Source organism: Mustela nivalis (genome assembly GCF_964662115.1).
Source record: "Mustela nivalis genome assembly, chromosome: 8".
Lineage (NCBI taxonomy): Eukaryota > Metazoa > Chordata > Mammalia > Carnivora > Mustelidae > Mustela > Mustela nivalis.
In genome coordinates this window covers 53,019,067-53,039,713 of record NC_139027.1, presented here as the reverse complement: position 1 = coordinate 53,039,713, position 20,647 = coordinate 53,019,067, and the positions used below count along the sequence as shown (strand labels likewise).

Below are 20,647 nucleotides of genomic sequence, written 5' to 3'. Positions count from 1 at the left end.
GAATGGATAGGGTCACCCCCTCCAAATTACCCATCCCACCTCCTCCTTACATTGCAGGTAACACTTCTGATTGCCAAACCTTAGCCCTTTCCTTACCAGGGAATTTTCAGAAGACACAGGTGGAAGAGGAAGCAGGAATGAGATGGGTAATCACAGCCACCCAAAACGGGCTTCCTTCCAGAGCCCAGCCCTATCTGGTCAAGGCCAGATCCCTTAGATTCAGTTCAGGCCAGATTTCTCTTGTTTTGGGGGAAGCACACGAGCACACAGGCACACACACACACACACACACACACACACACACAGAGGCACATGACTGTTAGATCAAGGGCATATGCGAATTTCCCTCCGAAATATTTTAATATTTGGCTAGGGATCATTTTTCTCTGGAAGCAAGTTAGAGAGTAACATGCACAGTCAAGTCAAATCACACCAGTTCTCAGCATCTGAAGAATGAGCTCCCTGGTTACCCTCAGACTTACGGCCTTTGGCCCATTTCTTTATGTCTATCCACTTACTTGTTTTCCCCATCCTGATCTTCTGCTTGTCAGGGAAGCCCAGTCTTCTTTAATAATGAGTGCCAGGCACTGCCAGGGAATAACTGAAGCTTCAGAATAAACCAAGGGCCTGGGGTTGGGGGGTGGGTCACTCTTACCTCGATCTTTGAGATTAAGAACAACCAGGTATATTTTGGAGTAGAATTCAGAATTTATACGTTTTATTATAAAACAAGAAACTTAAATTTATTTGGCTGTGATTTGGCCCAAACCTAGCCTTTGAGGGTTTGCTCTCACTAGAATTAGGGCTACTGTGGAGGCAGTGGGTGCCACCATGTCCTACCTGGAGGAACTTTGAATAACAGTCATCCTTGGTTCCTCATTTAATTGTTATTTCAACTTGCGGTAGGGTTCCTAACCTTGTTTCACAGATGAGGTGGGTGAGGGGACACAAGTTAATGGCCCTCAATTCTTGAGGGACTTGGCATGTGGACCAGAGAATAAACTCACTTCTTGTGGTGTTGGGCAGAGCTGGGTTGGATGGTGCATTCTGCTGGACGTAAGAGTGTGGCTTTTGAAACCCCTTGGCTGGGTGGACTTGGAGATGGAGAGCTTTCTCAACAAGAGGTGTTTAGGTGGGGGCCTTGTAGCCCCTTTTGGATGGGGCTGTTAAGGGTGGAAGGTTAAACTAAGATGACCTCTGAAATCATAGCTTTGTCACTTCAGGGTACATCAGAATTCCTCAGGAAGCTCAACAACATGCATATTCTTAATGCCACTCACCCCTGATTCTCATCCAGTGTGACAGAATTGGGCCCAGGAAAATGCATATTTAATAGGCTCCCTGGATAATTACGATTCAGATGTTTCTTGGACCTTGCTTTGAGAAACTAAGCTTTAGAAAGACTTATATGAATATATGCATGCTTGATAAATTGAGTAAAGTATTAACGAAAACATGGGGCTTAAAGGAACTTAGGCCTGTCGTTATGCTGTAAATAATATGGTAAAAGCTGACATTGTTCCCATTCTCAAGGACAGCTTTTTATTATGCCCTATCACATGAAATTCCCCCCATAGTTTTATAATGTTTGACACCCCTAGACCAAATAGAGGGTTTAAACCAAAGAGGCCTTGTTTATTTTTAAAACTTAATTGAACCTGAGATGGATTACTATATTAAGAATAATGTACCTAGGAATTTAGGATTTGTAAGGCCTGTTGCTTGTTTTATTGGGAGTAGCTTGTTAGTGTTCAGTTGTGTCTGCACTGGACTAAGAGCTTTTGTTACAGGAACCTAAACCATCACCTTTGAAGAATTGTTTTTAAAGGTTCAAGATGTTTGAGGTCAGTAAATTGCCATATTGTTTCTTGGTCCAGATTGCTAGACAAAGAACCCGAGGGAATGTTCTTAGCAGAATGAACCACAATCAGCTGGAGAGATAAATTGCAGCTATAGGCCAGACTATAATTTGCTCTAGAAAACACCTTCATCAAACCTCCCCCCCATCATTAATCCTTTAAGGCCTACAGTATGAATGGCCTGACTTCTAACAGAACTACAGGTCTCAAGAGTGGCCTTTTGTCAGGTCCAGTAGAAAGACCTTCCTGCCCTGTGGATTCATTTCTCTGGGTTAAGGCTCTCGTCCCCCCTGTCCTGCCCCCCTATCAGAGGTAACATTAGATTATTACCAGAAACTAACATAGAAGGGCTGGTTTGTGAGTGGGAACAAGTTCTCCTGATTTATGTGTACTTGAGTCATCTCCCCTTTAGGAAGTCCTTATTAGATACAGCCCCGCTAGTATAATCAGTCCCTGGCATCCTCCCTCTCATGTCTCTCCAGGGAGCATTTAGGAAGGTCTTTTCTGGGTCCTACCTTGCTTCAGCTTCTGCTGTTGATGCTTTTGGATGCTATACAAGAATCCGTTTGACTCAGTACTTCTCATCCTTGTTAGTTACATACCCCTTTGAGAATCTCAGTAAAGCTATGGATTGTCTCTTGAGAAAAAGAAACACATATTTGACATTGTTCGTATAATTTCAAGGGGATGGACACCTGTCCAAACCCAATCATGGTACCTAGCAGGTACGTAGATGGATTTGCTCTGAAATTTGGTGGCTTGTCAAAATTTTAGAATGGATTTGCCTTTGTTCTGGCAATTTGAATTCTGAATTTATCATAAAGATATACTTGGATATGTGTGTAGAGGCCTGTGTACAAGGATATATATACATTGCAGCATTGTTTATAGCAACAGATTGGAAATGAACTAAATATCTGTCACCAAGGGGTGGTTAAATTATGGAACATCCATTCAGTGCAGTATTGTGCAGCTGTTAAAAAATGATGCAGCTTGACAGGAACAGATTTGGATGATATCAAAGAATCTTTTTAAAAAACACTTTTTAAAAAAAATTAAAATATAGGGGCTCCTGGGTGGCTCAGTGGATTAAGCCTCTGTCGTAGGCTCAGGTCATGATCTCAGGGTCCTGGGACCGAGCCCTGCATCGGGCTCTCTGCCCAGCAGGGAGCCTGCTTCCTCCTCTCTCTCTGCCTGCTTCTCTGCCTACTTGTGATCCCTGTCAAATAAATAAAATATTTTTTTAAGAAAAGTAAAATACAGGATTGCATAGTATGCTACTACTTTTTTTGTAAGAATGATGGAGACTATCGTCTATATGCTTGTTAATGCATTAAATATTTCTGATAGTGTGCATAGGAAAATTATCACAGTGGTTGCCAAAACAAGGTGGGGGGGCAAAGTTCATCCAGATTTATCACTTTATACCATTTATTATTATTTGAATTTTTAAAATCATATTCACATATTATCAATTTTTAAAACATATAGTTACAGATATCACCTACCCATTTGAAGAGGGAGAATGAAGTAGAAATGGAAAATAAATACATATTATCAAATTTTCCAACCTCAAAATTAATACATGATCATATATATATATTTTTAATTTTTCTAAAGATTTTATTTATTTGACAGAAATCACAAGTAGGCAGAAAGGCAGAGACGGGGAGGCAGGCTCCCTGCCGAGCAGAGAGCCCAATAAGGGGCTCAATCCCAGGACCCCAGGATCATGACCCGAGCTGAAGGCAGAGGCTTTAACCCACTGAGCCCCCCAGGCGCCCCTATATTTTCTTATTTGTATGCAAAGAATGATGCTTTGGTCTCCAGTGAGCTATAATAGCAATCGCTCGTTTCTTACACATTTCAATTGGGCTGATTTTTCATTTGGCTACACTCCAGCTAGTTCCAAAAAGAATGTAAGGTGCTATGAACTGCCTGGTAGAGAAAGCCCTGAATTTACTTGGTCTGATCAGTTCCATATGTTTTTTTAGCTGCAGAAACAGAGACAGGAGTAGATGGGATAAGTCCCAGCCTGTAGACTACATAGACTTGCTGGGATAGGGCCCTTGGTCAAAGTCCCAGCAGTGCTATCAGAACTTGGGTACTGAGGGACCTGGCCTTGGCTTCAGAGCTGGACTATGTCTTAGTCTGTGAGGCCCCTGCTTCTTCCTGTTGGAGGGTCCATGTCACAGATACGAATAGCTGATGTTTGCTCATGTGTCCTAGGAGCCTGGCCCTGTGCCAAACAACTGGCATGTTATTTACTAAATTTTCATCTATAATATGTGGGTGCTCCCATTATCATCCCCATTGAGTAAGTGAGGAAACTGAGGCCCAAATGGGTTCAGTAATTTGCTGGAGGTCACATGCTACATGCAAATGGTAGAGTCAGGATTTGAATTTGGCAGTCTGGTTCAACTTCCTGTGCTCTACCACCCTGTTGTCCTACATAGTGCAGTAAGAACAGGGAATCAGGGGGCCCCTGGGTGGCTCAGTTAAGCATCTGCCTTGGTTCAGGTCATGATCCCAGGGTCCTGGGATTGAGCCCTGTGTCGGGCTCCCTGCTCAGCGAGAAGTCTGCTTCTCCATCTTCCACTCCCCCTGCTTGTGTTCCCTCTCTTGCTGTATCTCTCGTCAAATAAAGAAATAAATAAAATCTTAAAAAAGAATGGGGAATCAGCCTGAAAAGGCAGGTCTGGGAGTTTAAGCTGGCTGTGGGGCTGGACTCTTTCAGAGGGGGAGAGGTAGAAACCTGTGTCCGTACCACTTGTCTGAGATGAACTTGATGCCGACCTGGGTCATTCTAAATATCCAGGGGGGTCCCATGCAGTAAGTGAGTGAGGAGTGTAGCATATATGAACCAAGACAATGTGCTGCTCTTGATTCCGGGGGCCCAGCCAGGTGGTAGCAAGACTTGGGGCAGCATTTAAAGACAGGGGAGACAGCCCAGCCCTTTGGGGAAGGGGCTTCAGGGGCGAGGCAGGATGTCAACAGCTCCTGCCCAACGAATACAGGGCCACCCATCTATCATATAATGTGACAGGCCCTAGAGATTCGAAGGTAGAACACAGACCCTCTCCTTAGGGAGGTAAACAAGCAGATCAATAATTCAAAACTCATAGGACTGTATGATAAATGATTTGGTACACTTTGCACAGACCACAGAACAATAGAGGAGGTGCGCCTAACTCCATCAGAGGCGGGCAGAGAAGGCTTCTTGGGGGTGGGAGAGGAGAGATTTATGTACAGTCACAGGGATGACAAAGGAAGGCTGTTATTCACTGGAAGTATGGCCTGTTGATGAGAGCAGGGCTAGTTCCAGATGGGAGAGTGGGAGGACTCTCAGAAATGAAGGTCATTCTGTAGGCCTGTGGGGGACAGGACCAACCAGTCTTGGGGTCAGGTCCTGGAGGGTCCACAGTCAGAACTACTGTCCCCTATGGAGATCCTCATTTTCCTTTGTATCTGTTCTGCTGCTTAGTACATTTCTCTAATGCATATTTTGTTTTAATAAAATGGAAGTGCTGGGTACCAGGAAGGAAATCCAGGCAGAGACTGAGCCTTGGAGAAACAAGACTCCCTATTTCCCTGTCCTACACATGGCCAACCGTTCAAGGTTCGGCATGGACACAGTCTTCTTCCCCATTTGACTTAATCTGAGTGAGGGGCCTCTCCAGTATGGATACTCCTCTTTCCCTGTCATTCTCCCATCACAGGAATGTTCACGCCTACTGTGTCTGATATCCAGCCTGGGCCACCCCCTCAGCTCTGAGCTGAGCTCCTCTGAGGGCAGGAACTACACAGCCCCCGTCCCCTGGCCTAGCACAGAGGGCGTGTGTCACTGTGTGTGCTGAATGAATGTATGATTTCCCATGGCCTAGAAAATTGAGTCCAGTGTCCAAGCTCAACCTGTCACAAAATGACCCATTTGTGAAAATCACCTTTCCAGAATTTTGTCTCCTACCACTCTCTTCCGGGTTTAAGTCTCCAGCCCCACTCCAAATGAAGTGTTTTCCAAATCATAGCTGAAGCTTCATTTTTACTGTTCTCTCTCTGCCGGCAAAACCTTTCACTCTTGAAATCTGTCATTGGAAGCCTAAGTCAAATGAGAACATTTGACTAGGGGTGGGGCAGGGTGGGGACGGGCTCAGTCTCCTGTCTCCCACCTTGCAACTCTTGACAATAGTTAGCACCTGCTGCTTTGTCTTTGGATCGGCTGTTTGTCTTACTAGCTTACAAAGCTCTTTGGTAGCAAGATACTGTTTCCTCCATCTTTGTTTCTGTCACAGTGCCTGGTACCTGATGAGGCAAAATCAATATTTAAGGAAGGACTATGAGTAGGTCTGTACACCTGGTGAGCCGCAGTTTTGGAACTGGGGTCTCATCCAGAGACCACCTGTGTGAGAACCAGGGCCCGGAACAGTATGTGAGGGGGATCACCTGGGGTGCTTACTGAAAATGGGTTCAATAAGGTCTTTGGGCCCTATCTGAGATTTACTGATTCATGTTCTTGAGTACAGCATCCCTAAAATCTGTATGTCTAAACACTACTCAGGTGCTTTTGCTGCACACTAAAATTTGAGAACTTTTTCTAGGTATCGTGTTAGGTGTCTTACAGTCTATATTACAGTTAGGATCCTTTTGAAGCATAGCTCCAGACACGGTGTCCTGATATCATCCAAGGCTAGAAGAAAGAAGGAAGGCTAATCTCTGTCTTTTTAATCTGGAAGAAGTCTTTCTCTGAAGCCTCTTAGTAGGCTTGTTCTTATTTCTCCTTAGCCTGAAGTGGGTCCGCTGGCCACTTGAAAACCATTTGTTGCTATTGGAATGGGGTTGCCTTGGACCAATCATTATTTCTTCCTGGGATGAGTACTACGTTCCTGGTTTTCCAAACCATGAAAACTCAGTGAAAGTTCTCTTAATGAGGAAAGAAGGTATGATGGGGGTTGACATATAAGTGATCTTCTCAGAAATCCTGCACAATAGTCACTACTATGTCACTTATATGTCAGCATAGAGTACCTGTGTTAGGTGGAGTTAAATCTGGAGGGCAGAGCAGAGACTGGAATTTGGCTTATGTTCTGGATTCCCAGCCTCCTCTGTCCAGCATGGAATGATCTCCATTACAGCCTCTGCTAGCATGTGGGAAGAGAATTGAATTCAGAATGTCACAGAAATCATAAAATAACAGGTCAGGTTTGCCCGGAGAAATGCATGTTTGCAGTGAATGGTTTCAAGAACTCCATGTAAATAATCTTTGACAAACACATTTCCTGACTCATATTTATACAAATACTTTAAAAAGTGTTAATTATGACTCTTCCCATTAATATAGTTTTTTCTGTTTTTTACCCCCATTCCCTTATACTCCCTTCATGTATGATCAGGAATGGGAATCTACACTTAGGAATGACCATGGAGCATTTTGAGGACCTTTTTGAGCATCAGTAGTTGGAATCTAGAATCATTACTGTAGAGCAGTAGTTCTCAAATTTGAGAATGCATCAGAATCACCTTAGTTGGCTTGGTGGGTTAAGCCTCTGACCTGCTCAGGTCGTGGTCTCAGGGTCCTGGGATTGACCCCCACATTGGGCTCTCTGCCTGCCTCTCTGCCTACTTGTGACCTCTGTCAAATAAATAAATAAAATCTTGAAAAAAAAATCACCTGGTGGGCTTCTTACAAACCAAATTGCCAGACCCTACCCTCAGAGTTTTGTAGGTGTGGTGTTGGGCCCAAGAAAGTGCACTTTTAACAAGTTCCCAGTTTCTGATGATATTGGTCTGGAAACCACACTTTCATAAACACTGAACTGTATGAACTTCTTTTAGGTTATTTATTGAAAAGATAAACATAATTGTGAACTTGGCATATTCTACTCTTTCCAGGTTCTTTTGAGCTCCTTATTATAGCTGCCCTGGGGCTTCCCAGAGGAGGAGACTGGATTCCCTGTGCTTTGGTGAATCTATGGAAGGCTTGCTTATTCCTTGGAACTGAGAGGGTGGAGTGACACCCACACACCCTTCCTCTGGGCCAGGCATGGTTGTAAAATAACTGAGACACACAAGTTGAAACCAGATATGGTTCCACATATGACATACCTACTAGCCAAATTCAGAGACAAGAAGTAGAATGATGGTTATCAGGGACTGAAGTAAGGGAGAAATGGGGAGTTATTATTGAATGGGTACAGAGTTTCTGTTTGGGATGATGGAAGAGTTCTGGAAATGCGTAGTGGGGATGGTTGCATGACATGGTGAATGTAATTAATACCACTGAATTGGGGCGCCTGGGTAGCTTAGTGAGTTCAATGTCCAACTCTTCGTTTTGGCTCTGGTCATGGTCTCGGGGTCTCGAGGTCATGGGATCAAGCCCCACATTGGGCTCCCTGCTTAACAGGGAGTCTGCTTTTCTCCCTCTGTCTCCACCCCTCCCATTCATGCTCTCTCTCTTCAATAAATAAATAAATCTTTAAAAAAAATACTGCTGAATTATACACTTAAAACTGGTTAAAATGGTAAACTTTGTTATGTTTATTTTATCACAATTTGAAAAAAGTCTTGCTTTCTTTACTATTCTGTCTCCCAGTAGTGTGCTGGAGCATCCTTCTATCAGCCTATTAGAAGTGATTGTTAGGGGACCTAGGTGGTTCAGTGGATTAAGCATCTGCCTTTGGCTTAGGTCATGATCCCAAGGTCCTAGGATCCAGCCCCACATCAGGCTCTCTGCTCAGCAGGGAGCCTGCTTCCTCCCCTCTCTGCCGGTTTCTCTGCCTGCTTGTGATCTCTCTTTCTCTGTCAAATAAATAAATTTCTTTTTTTTTTTTAAAGAAAGTTTTTATTATGGACATTTTCCAACTTATTTCAGAGACTAAGACCATGGTTTGCTGCACTAAATTTTGTTGCTGGTAACAGGTGCTTGTGTTACACGTGTGTAGATTTGCTTTTGGGTGAGATAACAAGGTGTTACTTGACAGTTGTGGATTCATGAGTGAGTGGCTATCCTGGCTGCAACCAGGAACCCAGAGTAGAGCAAATGGGCAGCCTGGGAAGAGTAAGGAACCACCAGCATCAGTAATTCATAGGGTCCTTTATACCTGGTATGACTGATAGAGCCTTCTCTCAGTGCTAGACCTTGCTGGCAGTTCTCAGTACTGCCAGCAGACTGGTACTGCTCACAGAAGGCTGTTTTCTGCTCAGCTTTTGGGTTCTGTCACCCTTTTGGAATTAAGTTCTTAAAACATTGTATTTGTTTCTGAATAAATTATATTTGATAAACTGTTAAAAAAAAATACACCCAAGTGAGAGAATAGTAAAATGGACCTCTGTGTTTATTCATCACCCAGCTCAACAGTTACCAATATTTCACCAAAAAAGAGACTTTCCAACTATTAATTAATAAGAGGGAGGAATACAAAGGAATACAAAGGAGGAATACAAAGGAAAAGATGGCCAGATATGATTGAAAGTTTTTCTCCCAGATTTTGGCTTTATTGAGTTAAAAGGATAGTATTAAATTGGTAAAATGCTTAATAATACATTTTAGACATAAAATATTAAATTTTATAACATGGGAATAATTTCTGTATGTTTTAGTAAAGCACCAAGATGCTAAAAATAGGTGACTTATCTAAACTAGAAACAGATAATACACAAAGAACGGGAGTTGAAAAAAGGGAGTCCGTGTTCCTACTACTGATTTAAAAAAGCAAGTTAAATCAATAATAAGATTTAGTATTATACTCAAATATTATATTATAAAGAAATAAAGCAAGCAAGTTTATGGCTAGCTGGGGTTTGGATGTCCTTGTAAATTTGGAAGACAACTGGAAATATTCATAAGTATCAGATATCACAAGAAATGCGTCAAAAAGAAGAATAAAATATCTTGCAAAGCTAAATATAAATATTGTAGCTATGGTTTTAAAACCTGAACAATCAATAGGAGGGACATTGAATAAATTACAAGATATCAATATAATGGAAGAGTATAATTTTAGTACAGTGACCCATATGGTGATTGTGTGAAGTATGAAAAATTAAGAGGAAAGAGTAGAACACGATATCATATACATACTGTGATTACAATTAAAATATTGGCACAAATAGAAATAATAGTAGATGGTAAGTTTACACTGTTTTAAAATGTCCTTCTCAGTGCTGCAAGTTGATGAAATAATTTACAAAATAAAAGGAAAGGGAAATAGAGGATTGCTTAAGGCCTCACAGTCTCTACAGTTGTCTGAAAGTTAGTCTTTTCCATTCATTGTCAGTGGAAAGGTCCATAATTTTCAGCATTGCAATGGAAAATTTTACTTCTATCTGTATTCTGGTGGGTTTATGAAACAAGTTTATCAGCTCACCCAGGCAATTTAATAACAGCTGGAGGGGAGGAGAGGTTAATAGTAACAGGTAAAAGTACCACTAACTGCCTTATATTGTTACCCACTATAATTCCTGAGGTTGCTAAAACAGAAATAAAAGTTAATCAATAAACCAAATAATAAATTTTACTATATAAGTTATATTAAATTCTCATTTAATTTAAATTTACCAGATTTAAACTTTCTGTTGCTATATTCTGTTGCTAAAACAGAAATAAAATTATAATAAATAAAGCAGATAAATTTTCTGTCATGTACATTTATTATCTTTACTATTCAAAAATAAGAAAGGTTATTTTTAAAAAGCTAGCCAGTGTTTTCTGTTTTATCCTTCCTGTGATATTTCCTAAGGTGGTAATACTAAATTTTTTATGATCTCTGCAGATAGTCTCCATTTCTTTTAAAAGGATTCCTGGCTGGAGGATTCTATTTTTTATGAAAACAAAAAACACTTTAGTTGAAACCAAACAATAGTGAAAAGAAAGATATTTAGATATGAGTTAGTGAGCCCTCTTAAATACATATGTATGTTTTACAAATCTAAAATGTCTTGCCTCTTGATTAAATAAAGGGAGGGAAAGGATTGATCATAGAAAATTTACCTGGGCCTGATATGCTGAGTACAAAATAGTTAAGCCAAACTCTTTAGTTTCACAGGATTTCTTGATGTTATTACACTAGTCATTTCCCCCTTCCTATTAATTAATTACTTAAAGATTTTATTTACCTATTTAGGAAAGAGGGAGCACCAGTGCGGGGAGGGACAGAGGGAGAAGGACAAGCAGACTCCCCACTGGGTAGGTGGCTTGACCCAAGGCTCCATCCCAGGATCCTGAGATCATGACCTGAGCCTAAGGCAGACCCTTAACTGAGTGAGCCACCCAGGGGCCCCTCCCGCCAATTTAGATAAGTGTTATTTTGCCAAATAGTGAGGGTGCCCCTTAGTTCCCTGAGCTTTCTTTTGAATAATTACACCGATTATTTCCAGGAATAGGCCATCCCTTTAAATATTCTGAGGCCTAATTCCTTTTCTCTTCTTCTCTATAGCATTTTGTCCTAGGCCACATTTTGTGTTTTTCTTTCTATTTTTTTAACACATGGGGAAATGAAAGCACTAAGAAGATGAGCAAGGTTTTTTTTTGTGTGTGTGTGGTATTTAAAAGTAATCATCTGGTCATTCACGTGAAGTGTTTAGAACAGTATGTGACACATAGTACAATAAGCATTCAGCAATAGCTGTAATCATTTTTATTAAACAAGGCCAAGTGTGTCTAGAGCAGTGGTATGCAGTAGAAGGGCAGAGCAAGGCACAAACATAGGTCTGAATTATCTGTCACATTTTATTTTTATTTTTTATTTTTTTAAAGATTTTATTTATTTATTTGACAGAGATCATAAATAGGTAGAGAGGCAGAGAGAGAGAGAGGGGGGAAGGAAGTAGACTCCCTGCCGAGCAGAAAGCCCGATGCGGGACTTGATCCCAGGACCCTGGTATCATGACCTGAGCCAAAGGCAGTGTGGTTCAACCCACTGAGCCACCCAGGCACCCCTAGTAGTCACATTTTAAAAAGTTAAAAGAGACAGGTGAAATGAGATTTAATAATATGGATTATTTTACATTTTACCCAGTAGATCTAAAGTATTATCATTTCAGTGTCTAGTCAATAGAAAAAAATATTGGGATGTTTTACAGTCTTCTTTTCATACTATACTAAGTCCTAAGAGTCTCGTGTGAATATTATATACTGACAGAACATCTGAATCTGAATGCTAAATTTCCATCAGAAATATTTGGTCTGTATTTAGATTTCATATAATTTAATTTTCATGTAGATTCATATACCCAAATCATTTTAAACATATTTAGAACTTTTCCAGTATCTGAATGGAATGCCAAAAAATAATTTTCCTTTTAATATTTGCATCCACATTGGAAAAAATGGCTCATCTCTTTTAGAATCCATGATTTGACTTTGAAACTAAAAGCGTAACACTTTTTTTTTATTAACATATAATGTATTATTAGCCCCAGGGGTACAGGTCTGTGCATCACCAGGTTTACACACTTCACAGCACTCCCCATAGCACATACCCTCCCCAATGTCCATAATCCAACCACCCTCTCCCTACCCTACTCCCCCCGGCAGCCCTCAGTTTGTTCTGTGGGATTATGTCTCTTATGGTTTGTCTTCCTCCCGATCCCATCTTGTTTCACTTATTCTTTTCCTACTCCCCAAACCCCCCACGTTGCATCTCCACTTCCTCATATCAAGGAGATAATATGATAGTCATCTTTCTCCAATTGACTTATTTCACTAAGCATAATACTCTGTAGTTCCATCCACATTGTTGCAAATGGCAAGATTTCATTTCTTTTGATGGCTGCATAGTATTCCATTGTATGTGTGAGAGTGTGTGTGTGTGTGTGTGTGTGTGTGTGTGTGTGTATCACATCTTCTTTATCCATTCATCTATTGATGGACATCTAGGTTCTTTACATATTTTGGCTATTGTGGACACTGCTGCTATAAACATTCGGGTGCATGTGTCCCTTCGGATTACTACATTTGTATGTTTAGGGTAAATACCCAGTAGTGCAATTGCTGGGTTGTAGGGTAGCTCTATTTTCAACTTTTTGAGGAACCTCCATTCTATTTTCCAGAGTGGTTGCACCAGCTTGCATTCCCACCAACAGTGTAGGAGGGTTCCCCTTTCTCTCCATCCTCACCAGAATCTGTCATTTCTGGACTTGTTAATTTTAGCCATTCTGACTGGTGTGAGGTGGTATCTCATTATGGTTTTTATTTCTATTTCCCTGATGTCGAGTGATGTGGAGCACTTCTTCATGTGTCTGTTGGCCATCTGGATGTCTTCTTTGCAGAAATGTCTGTTCATGTCCTCTGCCCATTTCTTGATTGGATTATTTGTTCTTTGGGCATTGAGTTTGGTAAGTTCTTTATAGATTTTGGATACTAGCCCTTTATCTGATATGTCGTTTGCAAATATCTTCTCCCATTTTGTCAGTTGTCTTTTGGTTTTGTTAACTGTTTCCTTTGCTGTGCAAAAGGTTTTGATCTTGATGCAGTCCCAATAGTTCATTTTTGCCCTTGCTTCCCTTGCCTTTGGCAATGTTCCTAGGAAGAAGTTGCTGCAGTTGAGGTTGAAGAGATTGCTGCCTGTGTTCTCCTCAAGGATTTTGATGGATTCCTGTCTCACATTGAGGTCCTTCATTTATTTTGAGTCTATTTTCATGTGTGGTATAAGGAAATGGTCCGGTTTCATTTTTCTGCATGTGGCTGTCCAGTTTTCCCAGTACCATTTGTTGAAGAGACTGTCTTTATTCCATTGGACATTATTTCCTGAAAAGTGTAACACTTTTAAAACTGCTTTTGTTGGGGAGCCTAGGTGGCCCAGTGGGTTAAGTGTCTGCGTTCAGCTCATGTCATGATCCCAGGGTTCTGGGATAAACCCCCAAACCTCCCTGTGCAGGGAGCCCACTTCTCCCTCTCCTGCCTGCTGCACTCCCAGCTTATGCTCTCTTTCTCTGTCTCTCTTTCTACCAGTTCAGTCTCCTTTTTTCTTTACTGCACAGCTCATCATGCCCCTGCCTCTCCACTCAATTCCACCTCCCTCACATGCCTTGGTTTTAAATTTTAAAATGTGTCTATACTTTTTTTTTTTTTAAGATTTTATTTATTTATTTATTTATTTACTTGAGAGAGAGACAGTGAGAGAGAGCATGAACGAGAAGAAGGTCAGAGAGAGAAGCAGACTCCCCATGGAGCTGGGAGCCCTATGCGGGACTCGATCCCGGGACTCCAGGATCATGACCAGATCCGAAGGCAGTCGTCCAACCAACTGAGCCACCCAGGCGTCCCTTTTTTTTTTTTTTTTTGTCGTCATTAGTTCATGTCTTTTATTAACCCACATACAGTTACTTGTCTTTAGGTTTCTTGAAGCAATAGGTCAGACATTTGCCACAATTATGTCTGTCAAAGTAGCTAGCCATAAACACTTCAGCGCCGTATTCATCCAAAGGGAGCTCCTGAGGAGCACAATGATTTTGCCATTCTTCTCCACCTTACAAGACGGCCAGCTTAACCTTCTTCCTCTTATGCTTATCCTTCTTGGGAGTGCTTTAAGGCTTCTTCCATTTCTTAGTACCACCAGGAAGTCTCAACACAGTTCCTTCAGAATGTTGTAGTCAGTCTACGGCCATACCACCCTGAACGCGCCCGATCTCGTCAGAATGTTGTAGTCAGGGGTGCCTTGGTGGCTCAGTCGTTCAACCTTCAGCTCAGGTCATGATCCCAGGGTCCTGGGCTCGATCCCCACATGGGGCTCCCTGCTGAATGGGGAGCCTGCTTCTCCCTTGCCCTCTAACCCCTACTTGTCCTTCAGCTCTTGCTGTCTCTCTGTCAAATAAATAAATAAAATCTTAAAAAAAAAAAAAAGAGGATGTTGTTAGCAGATAGAGTACGTTCCAGTTACTTGCCCGCGAAGATCAGTCTCTGGTAATCAGGAGGAATCCCTTCCTTATCCTGGATCTTGGCCTTTACATTTTCTATTGTAGTTAAGGTTTCAGCCTTGAGAATGATGGTCTTCTCCATAAGGGCTTTCACAAAACTCTGTACCTTGGCAGCTGTTCCACCTGAGGTTGAGGAAAAGGAAGAGAAGGGGCAGACCTCGGGACACAGGAGAGGGTATCGGTAGGCTGCTGGCCGGAGAGGTGCCAAAGAGCACACACTCCCATACTTTTTAAGAATAATTTAAACCTTTTTATAAGATTTTATTTATTTATTTCACAGAGAGAGAGAGAGCACAAGCAAGGAGAGCAGCAGGCAGAGGGAGAGGGAGATGCAGACTCCCCATGGAGCAGGGAGCCTGCTACAGGGTTCAGTCCAGGACCCTGGGATCATGACCTGAGCCAAAGGCAGATGCCCAACTGACTGAGCCACCCAGGCGCCCCTAGAAGAATTTAAATGTAATTATAAATTATAATTTACATAAATAGCACTGTAACTTGTGCTGTCTATAAAACATTGAAATAAGCACATGAAAAAAATTACATCAGTGCAAAGAAAAATATTCAGAGTGAGCATATCTGTTGACACCAACTAGATGGGTGGTGAGATTAGGTGTAACACTAGAAAAGATGCAGCATGCCTGATGTGTGTACTCCGTGCGGGGGGTTAAAGTGAAAGACAGCCTGACTAAAATATAAAAGTTGTGTGCTGGGGCACCTGGGTGGCTCAGTGGGTTAAGGCCTCTGCCTTCAGCTCAGGTCATGATCCCAGGGTCCTGGGATCGAGTCCCACATCGGGCTCTCTTCTCAGCAGGGAGCCTGCTTCCTCCTCTCTCTCTCTGCCTGCCTCTCTGTCTACCTGTGATCTCTGTCAAATAAATAAATAAAAATCTTTAAAAAAAAAAAAAGTTGTGTGCTAGGAGGGTGCCTGGGTGGCTCAGTGGGTTAAAGCCTCTGCCTTTGGCTCAGATCATGATCCCAGAGTCCTGGGATCAAGCTCCGCATTGGGCTCTCTGCTTAGCAGGGAGCCTACTTCCTCCTCTCTCTCTGTCTGCCTCTCTGCCTACTTGTGATCTCTGTCTGTCAAATAAATAAATCTTTAAAAAAAAAAAAAAGTTGTGTGCTATGGAAAGACATTTATACTGCATCAATTTTAAAATTTAAATTTAATTAAAATCAAAATTTAAAATTTAGTTTCTCAGCGGCACTGGCTAAATTTCAGTTGCTCAGTAACCACACGTGGCCTCATGGCTACGGCATTGTATTGGGCAGGTACAGAAGCTGTGACTTTCAAAAGACAGGAGGCCCCCACTCGGGGCACCTTTTTGTGTTGGCATCAGGTGCCAAAGTTGTTGGCACGGTGCCTGGTCCAGTTCCCAGTATCTGGCTCATTTTCTCTTTGTTCCTCTCTGCTTCTCTGAGGTGGCATCTTTTCCTGCTCCCAATGCTGGTTCTCTGAGCTAAATAGATGTAATATGTATTTATTATAATTCTAAATTATAAACATGTTATTATTTTATAGAATTATATTAATTATAGTAATATATAGTATTAATATATAATGTTAATATTATACTAATTTTAAGTAATATTAATATTTGTTAGTAAATTAATATACCAGCATTGATTAATATAATAACTTAATAATAATATATATAGTTTATATATAATATATAAAATGTAAAGACCTAAAATATGCTTCCCAGCATGCATTTCTGCCAAGGCTCTTTTCACTGGTCACCTTTTCCTGCATCCTTTCTGCCACCATAGTGTCCTTCCCAACACCTCTCTGCTGGTTTGGGAGTGAGTAGGGCCAGTAGTGGATCCACTTCACAGCTCCTCAACTCAAATGGGTGGACTGGGATGAGGTTTTCTGGGTGGATCCCCTTAACAGACAGAGCTGATAAGAAGGTATCACCCATCTCCCCACTGTCCTGCCCGCGTGCACACACACACTTTCACTCTCCATCTGTCTTAAAGTAGTTTCAGTTCCTCTCAGTTGCTGATAAAATCTCATGTCAGTCGTTGGTTTTGTCATGAGCTCCTTCTTGTGCCTCCCCATGCCTCCATCAGGTTTTTCATGAAAAATTGAGAGAAAAAAAAAAAAAAGAAAAATGAGGTGGCATCCATATCTAAGAAAAGTAAATAAAGAAGGACAAGTAAATTCTTAAAAAAAAAAAAATTGAGAGAGGCTGCATCAGAAACAGCAAGTTCCCTATGTGAACCAGAAATCCACTGTGGTAGAATTTTAACGGTTCTGTTTTTGTGTTCTGACAGAGTCAACTTGAGTGCTGGCAAGATTTGGAACTAGAACCCGGCCTTGCCTTGTTGAGGGAGTGGCTGCTCCAGGGGGAGGGGGGAGATGCCCACACAGCTAGAACTTGCATATTTGCCAGGCCTGGGAGGTGGCAGGAGAAAATGTGACATTTCAGAGAGCAGTGTTTATTTTCTCCTCACTTCCAGATCTCCAAGGTTGAGCCCGTGTAAATCTAGGAAGGAAAACTCAGCTGCTTTTCCTGTTCATCTGGGAAGAGAGTTTGTTTTCTTCCTTCCTGGGCAAACAGAAGTGGTGGTATCGAGGGGCGCGTGAGTGGCTCAGTCAGTTAAGCAGCCGGCTCTGAATTTCCAGTCAGGTCCTGATCTCAGGGGCCTGGGATGGGGCTGTGTCAGGCTCCACGCTCAGCTGGGAGTCTGCTGGACATTCTCTCGGTCTCTGCCCTCCCCCACCCCATCCCCCCACACGCATGTTTGCACACAGGCTCTCTCTCTTTTTCTGTCTCAAATAAATAAAACTTACAAAATAAAAGAAGCAGAAGAAGTGGTGATGTTGATAAGGAAAGGAGTGGGCTGTGTAATTCCTGTTTTTCTACCTACAAGTAAGTAAATAAAACTAGCTGGAGGACAGGGGGCCCAGCCGCATGTTTGGTTTCTCACCGACTCACTGGAGATCCCTTCCTGCCTGGGCTCCAGTTTCTCACTCAGATCCAGGCTGTCTGTTCCCTTCCTGCATCACGAGGATTTTGTAAAGAAAGATGGAGTACAGGGACGCCTGGGTGGCTCAGTTGGTTAAGCAGCTGCCTTCGGCCCAGGTCATGATCCCAGCGTCCTGGGATCGAGTCCCACATCGGGCTCCCTGCTCAGCAGGGAGCCTGCTTCTCCCTCTGCCTCTGTCTGCCATTCTGTCTGCCTGTGCTCGCTCTCTCCCTCTCTCTCTGATAAATAAATAAAATCTTTAAAAAAAAAAAAAAAAGAAAGATGGAGTACATTTTACTTTCTCTGGGAAGGTGTAGAAGAGAAAAACTAGATGCTAGAGTCAGGGTTCTTTTTTCTAGTGAGGTGCTTCTCTTGCCTTATCCCTAAGATTCGGGCTTGCGGACGCAAGAGAAGATGTCAAGACCTTGGAATCTGGGTCTTGGGACATGGCAGCCTGTAGTTTGTGATTCATAAGGAGAGGCTGAGGGGATCTAAGTGTAAACGAGCATGTGAAAACATGGTGCTGGAACAAACTAGAATTGGAGATCAGTGCAGTAGCTTGTTACCAGTTACTTGGAGTTTCTGCATTAGATTCTCATGTGTCTGGAATAGTTTACTTACTTCTGAAGAAGGAACGCGGAATAAAGTGACCTTTCACATTTCCTTGAGGGGCTCTGATTGTAATGGGTCAGTAAACATGATGTAACCTGTGGCAAAGCCTAACCATGAGATACAGATTTTATCTTTAAATCATTGTTAGACTGAGGAGAAGTGATTTTACCCATGATGCTGTGCAAAAGCTATGTGGAATTTTGGATTCACTGAGTTGGGTTTTCCCTTAAAAGAAGATATCGATTGTTGGGGCGCCTGGGTGGCTCAGTGGGTTAAAGCCTCTGCCTTCGGCTCAGGTCATGATCTCAGGTTCCTGGGATCGAGCCCCGCATCGGGCTCTCTGCTCATTGGGGAGCCTGCTTCCTCCTTTCTCTCTGCCTGCCTCTCTGCCTATATGTGATCTCTGTCTGTCAAATAAATAAATAAAATCTTTAAAAAAAAAAAAAAAAAGAAGATATCGATTGAGACTCTTAATCTCACAAAACAAACTGAGGGTTACCGAGGGAAGGGGGATAGGGAGAGGGTGGTTGAGTTATGGACATTGGGTAGGGTATGTGCTATGGTGAGTGCTGTGAAGTGTGTAAACCTGGCAATTCACAGACCTGTACCCCTGGGGCTAATAATACATTATATGTTAATAAAAAATATAAAAAGTTTGGGGTGTCTGGGTGGCTCAGTGGGTTAAAGCCTCTGCCTTTGACTCAGGTCATGATCCCAGGGTCCTGGGATCGATCCCCGCATTGGGCTCTCTGCTCAGCAGGGAGCCTGCTTCCTTCCTCTCTCTGCCTGCCTCTCTGCTTACTTGTGATCTCTGTCTGTCAAAAAATAAATGAAATCCTTAAAAAAATTTAAAAAATTTTTAAAAATTAAAATTAAAATAATTAAATAAATTACTTAAGGCAAAAAAGAGTAGATATTGCTCAATGAGGATAATAATGTGCTTCCCCTAAGAGGCCACTATCAACCTACAAAGCTGAGACCTTGACCTCTTAAGCTATATAGATGTATATTATTTTATTGAGGTATAATTTACATTCAAGAAAATGCACAGATCTACGTGGTTAGTTTGGTGAGTTTTTTTTTTTAAGGAGTTCATGTTTAAAAAATATTATATAACATTGTGCTGAAATACATGTAGGATAAAATTTACCGTCTTAACCATTTTTTAGTGTATAGTTGAGCGGCTTCAAGCACATTGACAGTGTTGTGCAACCATCACCACTGTCTAATCCCAGAACTCTCTCCATTCTGTAAAACTGAAGGTCTGTACCTGCTAAACTAGAATTTCTTACTCCTCCCTTCTCCCATGCCCTGGCACTGCCATTCCACTTCCTGTGTCCTGAATTTGACTTCTCGGAGTGGAATTGTGCAGTATTTGTGACTTTTTTCTCTTAGCACAGTGTCCTTAAGGTTCATCCACGTTGTAGCACATGTCAGCATTCCCTACTCTCTAAGGCTGAATGATACTCCATTTTATGTGTGTATGTACCAGATCCTGTTTATCTATCCATCTGTCTATCGACACATGGGTTGTACATGGTTCCACCTTTCGGCTCTTGTGACTAATACTGTTGTGAGTGTGGGTGTACAAGTATCTCCCCAAGTCCTGGCTTTCAGTTCTTTTGAAAGAATGAATTTGTATCCTAGAATATATATATATACCCAGAAGTGGAATTGCTGGATCATATAGTAATTATTCAATTTTTAATTTTTTGAGGAACTGCTATACTGATTTTCATAGTGGCTGTACAGTTTTACATTCCTACCAGCAGTACTCAAGCATTCCACTTTCTCCACATCTTCCCTGACACCTTTTATTTTCTGTGTGTGTATAGGAGCCATCCTAATGGGTGTGAGGCGAGTTGCGTAAGTTTTGACAAATGCATGTAAGTCGGTACTCCTATCCCAATCAAGATTCAAGATGCGGGACATTTCTTTCACCACCCAAAGTTCCTTCTCTCAAGCTCCTCTATAGTTAATATCCTCTCTGCCTCATCACCACCTCCAAACCCTGGAAAGTGGGGGCTCAGGTTGGAAATCCTGTGAGCACCCGGGAAGGTACTGTCTTAGCATTCAGGCAGCTGTGAGGACAATGATCTTTTTACAATTAACTAATTCAAATTCAATTAACTATGGGGCACCTGGGTAGCTCAGTCCGTAACCGTCTGCCTTTGGCTCAGGTCATGATCCCAGGGTCCTGGGATCTAGCCCCACATCAGGCTCCCTGCTCAGCAGGAAGCCTGCTTCTCCCTCTCCCACTCCCCAGCTTGTGTTCCTCTTCTTGCCTTCTCTTT

General features: G+C 42.0%; 1 protein-coding gene across 8 annotated transcripts in view; it reads left to right on the top strand.

Annotated features, from left to right (window-relative positions):
- Positions 1–20,647, top strand: part of ANXA4 (annexin A4) — a 73,690-nt gene that overhangs the window by 1,411 nt on the left and 51,632 nt on the right. For 2 of the 8 annotated variants that reach the window (XM_082744088.1, XM_082744092.1), the window contains exon 2: positions 13,382–13,465. The exons of 4 other annotated variants lie outside the window; for them this stretch is intronic. The gene's annotated coding sequence lies outside the window, so the exon portion shown is untranslated. Of the gene's footprint in view, positions 1–13,381; positions 13,466–20,217; positions 20,240–20,647 lie in introns of those variants that run through there. 2 more of the 8 variants (XM_082744089.1, XM_082744093.1) reach the window with 2 other exon arrangements.